The following is an 11,972-nucleotide window of genomic DNA, read 5'->3' as shown; positions in this document are numbered from 1 at the left end:
AGGGTTTCCACATGTCACTCTGGTCTTTGAAACTGATCAAGGTTATGAGCACATCGCCGTGGTATGGACAGCTCTGGGTAACTGTGGAGGCAACTTTTGGTGACATTACATAAGGAAGAGGATAGGCTACCCACACACCTAACCTTCCCTCCCTCTCTTTCTTCTCTAAACTTCTCTTAGGCACTTTAAATATGCCAGGTCTTGCCTTAGATTCTTAACCCTGCTTTCTTTTTCCTTGGTCTCCCTTTAAAAACTCGTACGTCTTTCTTATTCATCTCCCCACCTTTTTGCTTTTGTTCTTCTTCTTTACCTCTCTGTCTTCCCCTGCTCCAGACCTTTTTCTTTTATTGGTAATCAGAGGGCTTCCCTGGTAGCTCAGCTGATAAATAATCCACCTGTAATGCACAAGACCTCGGTTTGATTCCTGGGTTGGGAAGATCTGCTGGAGAAGGGATAGGCTACGCACTCCAGTATTCTTGGGCTTCCCTGGTGGGCTCAGATGGTAAAGAATCTGCCTGCAATGCAGAAGACTTGAGTTCAATCTCTGGGTTGGGAAGGGTCCAGGAGGAGTGCATGGCAACCCACTCCAGGATTGTTGCCTGAAGAAACCCCATGGACAGAGGAGCCTGGTAGGCTACAGTCCATGGGGTCACAAAGAGTTGGACATGACTGAAGGACTAAAGCAGAGAAGTTAGCTGTGGTCTCCTGGCCCATGAGGTCTAGGTAATACTGGCTGGAACTCCTCATTTCATGTCCTATAAAATTCCAAAGTCTTTCTAGATTTCTGAATGTTCTTGTGGGAGGTGGTCACCTCCAACTTCAAACTCTGAACTTTTCTGAATTAATTCACTTGGTGCATAGGCCATTTGACCACCAACATGCCCCCCCACCCGCCCCAACCCTCAGTCCCTTGCCAGTTGATTCTGACATAAAACTGCCTTGCACTTGATTTTCACACACAAAAAAAGATGAAACAACATGGTAGTGGATTGAATAGTGTCCCCCCAAATTCATATCTGCCCAGAACATCTGAGTTCACCTTCTTTGGAAATAGGGTCTTGGCACATATAATCAATCAAGCTGAGATCATACTACTCCAGGAGCCTCCAGAAGCTGGGTGAAGGCAAGGAAGGCTACTTTCCCAGAGCCACAGAGGGCTCACAGTCCTGCTGACACCTTGCTTGGGGATTCTATCCTCCAGAATGGGAGAGAACAAATTTCTGTTGTTTTAACCCACCCAGTTTGTGGTGACTGGGTAGGTAGTCAGTTTTACTGAGGATCTGAGAATAGAGGGTAGGACAGAGAGTAATTTACATTTCAGTTCTCCATTTCTGCTGTTTCACAAGCTCCTCTGCCATCTCCCATCCCCACCCCACCCGCTCTGCCTTCTTTCTCTTCTGTTCAACTTGTTCCTTGTCCCTCCTTCCCAAAAAGTCCACAAATTCCAAATTCATCTTGCTCTAAGATATAGAACGCTTACTCTCAAGCTCAGTTCCCAGCCCACCATTCAGGCTGAAACCCCTCCAAATGCTCAGCAGCACAAAGCACTTTGTAGGGACTACTGGCCCCTCTTAGAAGAAAGAGGTGGATTTTGAAAATGATTTCTGTGCGCCTTTAAGAAGACATGTTTCTTCTTTACTTCCTGTCCTTCAGCCTGTTAGACCCGGTGGTTAAGCCTGTCAGCCTTAACCCTCACCCCACCCTTTAGTATGCTCAGAGTATGGACTGTGAATGGGCTTCCCTGGTGGCTCAGAGGTTAAAGCATCTGCCTCCGATGCGGGAGACCTGGGTTCAATCCCTGGGTTGGGAAGATTCCCTGGAGAAGGAAATGGTAACCCACTCCAGTATTCTTGCCTGGAGAATCCCATGGACAGTCCACGGGGTTGCAAAGAGGCAGATACGACTGAGTGACTTCACTTCACTTCACTTCATGGACTGTGAACGTTGAGAGGGATGGTTACATCTATCATCAGTGGCTGCTGCCCTTGGCAGTTTGCGCTAAGTTGCTCAGTAGTGTCTGACTCTTTGCGACCCCATGGATTATAGCCCACCAGGCTCCTCTTCCATGGAGACTCTCCAGGCCAGAATACTAGAGTGGGTTGCCATACCCTCCTCCAGGGGATCTTCCCAACCCAGGAATTGAACCCAGATCTCCTGCATTGCAGGTGGATTCTTTACTGTCTAAGCCACCAGGGAAGCCCTGGGCACTTTGGGGAAATGCTAAAAGAATTCAAGCCCACCCTGAAGAATAATCTGGAAGACCAAGCTTGGCTTTTCTTCTTTAAAAGCTTTGTTCAACTTGTTCGATCTCTCCCATCTTCTAATGATAATTTTGCATTCTATTTCCTCCTCCTCTCTATGTATTTCCTCTTCTCCCATGTTTCTATAGGAATAGTGCTTTCACATGTTCTGTCGCCCTTATTATTCATTTTTTTTAAATGCTTGTAAATTTCTAAGACCCGTGGGGTGGTGGTTCTCTTCATTTTTTATAGGATATAAGGAAAATCAAGCCTAGAAGTAAAGTAAATTGCCTAAGATCATCTGTGTTTAAGTGACAGAACTTGCCCAAAACCACAGACCAGTGCCCTTCCTGCCAATGTCATGGCCTTTCTTCAAGTGGTTGTGAATTGGAGCCTTAGCCTGGAAAAATCCACCTAATTTAGACTGTGTATGTGTTAGCCACTCAGTCGTGTCCGACTCTTTGCAACTCCATGGACTGAAGCCTGCCAGGCTCCTCTGTCCATGGAATTCTCCAGGCAAGAATGCTGAAGTGAGTTGCCATGACCTTTTTCAGGGGATCTTCCTGACCCAGGGAACGAACCTAAGTCTCCTGCATTGCAGGCAGATTCTTTACCATCTGAGCCACTAGGGAAGCCCTAGCCATTTTCTTGTTGGAATGAGAGCTCTGGATATGTCAGTTTGATTCCTTTTAGACACTGCTCTGTGTTTTTAAGACCAGATTTCTAGCCTGATTTTAAATTAAGCTCATTCATTGGTTTGAAGAACTCTGTATTTTGACTTGAGCTTCAGAGAAATAATCTTACTAGGTTACACGAATATTTTGAAATTCAGTCCTAACTTTTTTTTAATTCAATAAAAGTTTGCACAAACAAAGCATCCCACAGGAGAAACTTGTGCCAGGTCCCAGATGTTTAACACGTTTGCTTCAGATATTGGAGTTCATGGCCTCTTGTGCTTGTTAAACCAAAAAATGTAAGACTATGGAAAGGATTTTTAATATCTAGGAGTGCTGCAAGGTCACACTGGATTCTGGGCAATGGCAACAATTCAACAACCATTTCAAACACAGATTGTGTGTGTGTACGTAATTTTTAAAAGAAATCCAATTAGACACTTCAATAAGGGGGAGAATGAACTCTTTAGGCTTGATTCAATTCCAGTTCATTTTGGTTGATCTATGCAAAAATGCTTTAAAAAAATTCATTTTCAAATCATGACATTGGCTCTCTAATTTGTAATCACTCACTCTGTTATTTCCACATTCTGTCATTTCCACAGTACTCTCTTGGTCAATTAGTCACTATGGTTACCCTTGATACAGGGACAGGACATGGATCCCAACCTTGATAGGAGGAATTTCAAAGAATTACAAACATGATTTAAGCCATGACATCAACCAAAACATTTCCTGAAGTTTATGACTGTTCAATTTGGGTTTTCTGTTATTAATAGCAGAAAACATTCTTATTTGTAGAATTAGTGTCATCTCAGCTGTGTGTGTGTGGCGGGCGTGGGGGTTCCCATGTGGTGCTAGTAGTAAAGAGCCCACCTGTCAATGAAGGAGATGCAAGAGATGGGGGTTCAATCCCTGGGTAGGGAAGATTCCCTGGAGGAGGGCATAGCAACCCATTGTAGTAGTATTCTTGACTGGAGAATCCTATGGATAGAGGAGCCTGGTGGGCTATGGTCCATAGTGTTGCAAAGAGTCAGACTTGACCAAAGCAACTTGGCATGCATGCATGCACAGCTATGGACAGGAGAATGTCTTATATTAATCACTTTCAATCACAATACCAATTGTAAAATGTTTACTAGTAATTAGTTACTAGTAATTTAATACTAGTTGGCTTAAAGCTCAACATTCAGAGAATGAAGATCATGGCATCTGGTCCCATCACTTCATGGGAAATAGATGGAGAAACAGTGGAAACCGTGTCAGACTTTATTTTTGGGGGCTCCAAAATCACTGCAGATGGTGATTGCAGCCATGAAATTAAAAGACGCTTACTCCTTGGAAGAAAAGCTATGACCAACCTAGATAGCATATTCAAAAGCAGAGACATTACTTTGCCGACTAAGGTCCGTCTAATCAAGGCTATGGTTTTTCCTGTGGTCATGTATGGATGTAAGAGTTGGACTGTGAAGAAGGCTGAGCGCCAAAGAATTGATGCTTTTGAACTGTGGTGTTGGAGAAGACTCTTGAGAGTCCCTTGGACTGCAAGGAGATCCAACCAGTCCATTCTGAAGGAGATCAGCCCTGGGATTTCTTTGGAAGGAATGATGCTAAAGCTGAAGCTCCAGTACTTTGGCCACCTCATGTGAAGAGTTGACTCATTGGAAAAGACTCTGATGCTGGGAGGGATTGAAGGCAGGAGGAGAAGGGGACAACAGAGGATGAGATGGCTGGATGGCATTACGGACTCGATGGACGTGAGTCTGAGTGAACTCCGGGAGTTGGTGATGGACAGGGAGGCCTGGCGTGCTGCAATTCATGGGGTCGCAAAGAGTCAGACATGACTGAGCAACTGAACTAACTAACTAACTAATTTAATACCTAGGTTTTGAAACTATTTTTTTTTTTTGCAAGTCAAAGAGTAATCAAGCTTACCACTATAATAGTGTAAGAGGTCCATATAGTTAAAGTTATGGTTTTTCCAGTAGTCATGTACAGATGTGAGAGTTGGACTGTAAAGAAGGCTGAGCATTGAAGAACTGATGCTTTTCTGTGGTACATATACACAATGGAGTATTACTCAGCCATGAAAAAGAATACATTTGAATCAGTTCTAATGAGATGGATGAAACTGGAGCCAGTTATACAGAGTGAAGTGAGCCAGAAAGAAAAACACCAATACAGTATGCTAACACATATATATGGAATTTAGAAAGATGGTAATGATGACCCTGTATGTGAGACAGCAAAAGAGACACAGATGGGTAGAGTGGACTTTTGGACTCTGAGGGAGAGGGAGAGGGTGGGATGATTTGGGAGAATGGCATTGAAACATATATACTATCATGTAAGAAATGATTTGCCAGTCTATGTTCGATGCAGGATACAGCATGCTTGGGGCTGGTGCATGGGGATGATCCAGAGAGATGATATGGGGTGGGAGGTGGGAGGGGGGTTCATGTTTGGGAACTCATGTACACTCATGGTGGATTCATGTCAATGTATTGAAAAACCAATACAGTATTGTAAAGTAAAATAAAGTAAAAATAAAAATTAAAAAAAAAAAAGAACTGATGCTTTTGAACTGTGCTGCTGGAGAAGACTCTTGAGAGTCCCTTGCATAGCAAGGAGATCAAACTAGTCAATCCTAAAGGAAATCAACCCTTAATATTCATTGGAAGGACTGATGCTGAAGCTTCAATACTTTGGCCACCTGATGCGAAGGGCCATCTCACTGGAAAAGACCCTGATGCTGGGAAAGACTGAGGGAAAGACAAGGGAGAGGCAAAGGTTAAGATGGTTGGATGGCATCATTGACTCAACGGACATGAGTTTGAGCAAACTCTGGGAGATAGTGAAGGACCAGGAAGCCTGGCATGCTTCAGTTCATGAGGTCACAAAGAGTCGGACATGACAGCAACCGAACAGCAACAACAGGCTTCTTGGAATGGATGATAAGAGGATGGAATCAGAGCAAGAAAATGGTTCACGAGAGTATTACTCCAGGTTGAGATCTATTGGCCTGGATGCCTCTTTTAGGAAGATTTGGAAGAGATTTGGAGTTTGTGAACTTAAAGTTCAAATTTATTTCCTTCTCCGTGTATGTAACAGCTAAGCTAGTGAGGATAAAGACTCAGGATCACATTTCATACTCTCTTTTTAGTTCCAGTGGGCTTTTTGTGGGCAAAGAGGGAATAAATTCTTCTTGATCATCTGCATTGTTCTGCCCCGCAGTGAACTTTAATAAAACAAATCACTTTTAAGTGTTCACTGTGTTCTTAGCATTCTGCTAGGTGTTGCAGACATAATGATAATAAGATGTGGTTCTCTAGAAACCTAGACAATTAATAGAGGGCAATAGCAGGCAATTGGAGAGCATCATCAGGCTACTTAAAATTAAGTGCTAAACCAGGTGCATAAACCAGCCTTAGAAAGAAATAGTGAGTGAAAATGAGCCAAGCATTTTCTGGACTTCAGGGTGCTTCCCTACCCAGAAGGCGCAGCCCCAGGTCACTGATCCCCTCTCCCCGGCCACCTCTCTCTCACTGGACCAGGGTGAACATTTGACCCAGGGGCGCTGAACAAGAGACCAGCCAACAAACTGTGCCTTGTGTGGAAACTGGCTGGAAAATACCACCTGAGCCCATCAGATTCCTCTCCCAGGAATCCAGAAAAGAAGAAGCAGTTACTTGTCTGAGGTGGTAGACCCTGAGCTCAAAGACCTAGTAGATTAGCCATCCAGGAAATCATTGTGGAACTGTATGCAGACTACAACTCCAAGGGGCTGGAGATTCAGAGAAGTGGAAAGGATGTGTGGGTGTGAGAGACAAGCAGTCTCCTTGAGGTGAGGGGCTAAGGGTAGCTGGGCTGCCTCAGGTCTTGTCCTTTCTGAGTTCCACTTGTTCAGATCCTAAGTTCCTCCGTGTTCCCATTGTTCCCTTACAGGGCTGGGACTAGGATTCCATTCTTTTTCACTTGAATAAATCTGGGTGGATTTCTGTTACTGGTAACCATCAAAAGCTTTGTCTAGAACAAGTCAAAAATTTATAGATGAGATGGCTATATCCCTGGGCCTTGAGGAATGACTTAGGTTTATGTATTAATAAAAACAACTCCTATGTTTGGGTTTCACAGTTTATCAACCAAGCCTGCGATTTCATAAAACAAGCCTGGCTTTTGGTGTCACACATAGCCTTGGTTTAAAATCCTGGCTCCTTGATCACTTTTTTGTAATCTTGGAAAGGTTACTTATCTGTAAAGTTAAGATATCTCCTCTGCAGGGTTTTTGCAAGAATTAAAATAAATGTATGGATATGAACCGTTAACACCATGATTGTTTTATGGTGGTCAATGAAGAATGGCAACTGTTAGCATTCCAAACATATCTGAATGGGAGAAGGGTAGTAATTTTCAACCTTGTTTCCAGTAACATAAAGTGGTTTTGATTGAGGCAGTTTGTACTTCTCAACTTTAAAAATATATATATATTTTCTTGGCCACGCCACACAACATGTGGGATCTTAGTTCCCTAGCCAGGTATCAAACCCACACTCCCTGCATTGAAAGTGTGGAGACTTAACCACTGGACTGTCAGGGAAGTCCCTTAACATTTTTAAAGGAAGGGTGTGTGCCTGTGTGCATACACACATTTTTTTTTTTCCTTTGGTGAGGGCATTGTTTATCTCCCGTGGCCCTCTTTCCTATTGAAGTTGTAGTCACTCTGTTCTTGGACTAGTTATTGTTATTAATCAGACAGGCAGTATGAGATGAACAGGGGTGATGAGTTGCTCCCACAGCCAAGCAAGTTCATGTTTTGCAGGAAACGCCAAGTTGTTTCCTGCGAGGATGTTTTTCAGGAATGGAAGGGCATGCCTCACTGTCCTTCACAGACCCCATCCTGTCCCCTGAGATCTGTCGCCTCGTGGGGTGATAGGATAGCTGTTTAAAAGCCAGTGCGTGGAGCTGTTATCCAGCTGTCCTGGAAGTGTGTTTGCATCGTTGTTGTTGTTGTTATTTTTGTTTCTTCTTCTGGTAAATGAAACCCACACCAAGGAGGAAATGGATTGCAGACCTCCCACATTTCTTCAAAAAATATCCCAACATTTTCAGTCCCTTCATAAACTAGCAGGGTGGGGGAGGCTAGTGAAAGGCAGGGAGTGGAGGGGAAAGAAGGAATGTCTGAATAAAAATGGGATTGGAAAGTGTTTTGAGACCCCCACCCTGCCACGCTTCTAATTCATATAAAGACCAATGCATATTTCAGACTAACAAATGAAGATGCAATTGTCATAAAAATATGTCTTTGCATTTTAGTTCCTCTGCCAACCACATTTATTCATGAATTCTCCTTATGGACTTGGAGCAGATTTAAAAGAGAGGGGAAGAAAGTCTTGGCATCCTAAGCTGTCTAGGGATTTTTGCTGGGCGTATGAGTTTTCCTAAAACTCTGGTGAAAGCACAAATTACAAGTGATCAGATTTCAGTTTTATTTCAAATAATTGTTTTGAGTTGCATTTGTAAACAACCATTAATATTCAGAAGTAGCCTTCAGAAGAGCTTAAAAATCTCTCTCCTCCGCATTGACACATGTTTAGATTTTACATCTAACTGAAAGGACAGGAAAAAAAAAAAATCAAACAGGATTTTACTGAAGATGGGAAGCTGAATCCCCTGACTTACTATTTGTCCAAGGTGATCTCTAGTGATTTGGGAGGGGAATCCTGGGCACACTGGTCTGGAACTCTGGGGCCACAATGGGGTAAAAGCACCTTCTCTACCCCAACACAGAACATCATGATTGAAGAGTATGTCAGGTAATTATTGCTGTGTGACAAACAGTCCCCAAATGCCATGATGTAAAACGACAATCTGCTGGTCAGTTCTGATTAGTCCCTCTCATCTGGACATGTCTAGGATGATCTAATTCCCTCATCCTTCTTGGACCAGCTGGCTGGCCCAGGCAAAATTTTCTCACGGGAATGGCAAGACACAAGTGGGCAAACAGTAACATATGAAGTCTCCTCAGGTCTAGCCTCAGAACTTGAACACTGTTACTTCCTTCTCGTTCTGTTGGCCAAAGTAAGCACATGACTAAACCCAAAATCAAGAGGTGGGGAAATGAGTGGAAGGAACTTCAAAGTCATGACAAAGGGTAGGATTCAAAGAGGGCTCAAGCCAGTCCTGTAATCTACTAAGGAGAAGAAGGCCTATGACTCTGTATACTTCATAATGGAATCACACAGCTTATCTGTGGTATTGATGATAGTAATTATAAGTTGATGCTATTCATCAATCAATATTCCTCCCAACGCTTCTAATTTTAGTTTCACATCCCTCCCCAGACAACCTTCTGATTTTCATTTAGCTTCTTATAAGGCTATTTCTGCAGGGAGTAGTGTTTTCACCTTTAGATACAAATGTCTGGGACCTGCAATAATTATATTTCTTATTTTATTTTAATAGATGGCCCTATTAATATTAACAGGCCCTATTGTCTAGTTCAACCTCTAGTGAGCCTGACCAAGTCTTCTAATTTAGCAGAATTTAACTTAGTAAGCTACAGGGGAAGAGAAACAAGTTTCTGAGCTAGAAAAGCTGAAAGTCAGTTTCCATACTATGATAAATTCACACTGGGAAACCAGTGGGCAACTAACCCTTGGGGAGATCTCTACCATGGTATAATTTTTTTACCCGGATTTCTGTAGTTCCTATATACAAACCCCAGCACACTGCCTTTAATAATGGAAGGGAAGAAAGTGCAATTCACATAATCTTCCTGTTGGGCAGCCAAGTTCATGCATGGTGAACCAGAGGGCTTCGATCAAGGCAGAGAACCACTAGATATTAGTGATATACGAATAAGATCTCACAGATCTGTGGGAGAAGCAAGGGAAGTAAAGGTCTGTAGCATGGGATTGAAGGATCAGTGAAAAGTCACTAATCAGACCCATGAACCCCTGGTGCAGGTGGACCTGAAGGGCCAGAACTTGCAATGAATCCAGGAAGCCAGGCGCATGTAACTGCAGGAGTAGTATCCAGAAGGAGTGCCATGAGAAAGTCTGTGGACTTCTGTGAGCTCTGCTGGTCTTCAGCCAAGGCCTGGAGGAGGCCCTGGGACTCTGGTGGTCAGTAGGGCCGGTGTTTAGGGGGAGAAGCTTAGACCTGGGGAGCAAGGACAAGCTAGAACCTGCCAGCATCTCTGTTTGTCTGCCCCTCTCTATTATCACGAGGATCTTCAGAGAGTAAGAGCTATTTTGCTTCGAGTTTGCAAACTCTACCCCACTTCTTTTTGGCCAATCTAGCAGAGAACAACAGAGGGAAAGAGATTTGGGGAAAAGTAGCTTTGGCTTAAACAAACTGACACAGTTTAAACCTTTGTGCAGAGAGTCTGGAAGAATGCAGTCATTAACTTGGGGTGTGAATCACTTTTTCCATTCCATACAGAATTCATAGGAAGTAGGGATTTAAATGTTTGTTTTACTCAGTGAGTCTGGGGGCCTTTGTTCTGGAATCCTGGGGCAATGTCACATGACGTGCTCCAAGCGTCTCTCATCCTCTTTGGACCAGCATCTCAGCTTGGTCGGGCAAGTTGGCCTTGTGGTTGGTAGGAAGCCCTCTTTTTATTTTTCCTGGGTCCTCTCTTTTTTTTCTTGCCTCCTTTATAATCATCCACTGATTCTACCAGTACAATTGCCTCCCATCTTAGGAACTGAATATTTTTCATTTTGGCCTCCGTGAAACTCTCAGCCTTTTGGTGCTATGAAGTTTCATTAATTAATGGGTTTGGAGGAGGGAAGGGCTGTGGACGAGGGCACTGAGAAAAGAGGCCTTCATCATGATTATACTTCTTGGTGGAGCATCTGTGATTTTCCCACCTTTACCTTAGCTTTAAGTGAGTACCAGTTACCTGGGAAAGAAGACGATAGGCAAGGGAGAGGGAAAAAAAAAAACTCATCCCACCACAAACAGGACATAGTTTATTCAACTATATGTCCTATAGATTAATACACAGTCTCCTTGGTAAGATATTCAAGAGCCTTCGGAGCCTATCTTTGTATTCCTATCTTCCATCACTCTTTAGTACATACTCTACTTTGAGCAGCACTGAACTTCCTCAGCCTCACTAGAAACCCTTCAAAGTGCATGAAAGAGACTGACAAGGGCTGATAGAGAGGATGAATATGATGTAATGGTGGTGCCATGCTTCTTTTCTGGTCAAGATGTCATCATTTGGATCAGGTGACCCTCGGAGAGAGAGGAAAAAAGATCTGTGTATCCATAAGGATTTTTCACTATCCATTTGGGACAATGCTTTCTTTGATCAATTTTCATGTTTCCTACACAAGGCCTTTTGGTGGCTCAGACAGTAAAGAATCTGCCTGCAATGCAGGAAACCTGGGTTCAATCCCTGGGTTGGGAAGATCCTCTGGAGAAGGGAATGGCTACCCACTCCAGTATTCTTGCCTGGAGAATTCCATGAACAGAGGAGCCTGTCAGAATATAGTCCATGGAGATGCAAAGAGTCGGACACGACTGAGCGACTAACACTTTCACTTTCAATCAAGGCCTAGAGTAGGATAAGACATTTTCTAGTGTTTTATGTAATCTACATATTGTCATGTATGGCAATGTTAATCAGGGTAGGTAAAGCTAGCTGGAAAAAAAATGCCTTAATATTAGTAGTTTACACAAAAAAGTTTGTTTTTCATTCATATCACAATCCAATCAAGATCAGTGGGAGGTGGGTGGAGCTTTGTTCCATGGAGTCAATCAGAAACCAGGACCTCTTCCATCTAGTTGTATTATCAGCTGTAGTGATGGTTGTTGCTATTCAATTGTTCCGTCATGTCTGACTCTTTGTGGCATGGACTGCAGCACGCCAGGCTTCCCTGTCCTTCACTAGCTCCTGGAGTTTGCTCAAACTCATGTCCATTGAATCAGTGATGCCATGGTTAGTCATGGTTTAACAGGGGACCAAGGTGGTCAAGGGATGGAAAGGAGAGAGACTCCCGGCTTTTAATTGTGTAGATCCAGAAGTGAAATTCCAACTCCCATTGAT

Source organism: Capricornis sumatraensis, chromosome 19, assembly GCF_032405125.1.
Source record: "Capricornis sumatraensis isolate serow.1 chromosome 19, serow.2, whole genome shotgun sequence".
In the NCBI taxonomy this organism is placed as follows: Eukaryota; Metazoa; Chordata; class Mammalia; order Artiodactyla; family Bovidae; genus Capricornis; species Capricornis sumatraensis.
The sequence above is the reverse complement of the archived record's forward strand: the minus strand, read 5'-3'. Positions refer to the sequence as shown.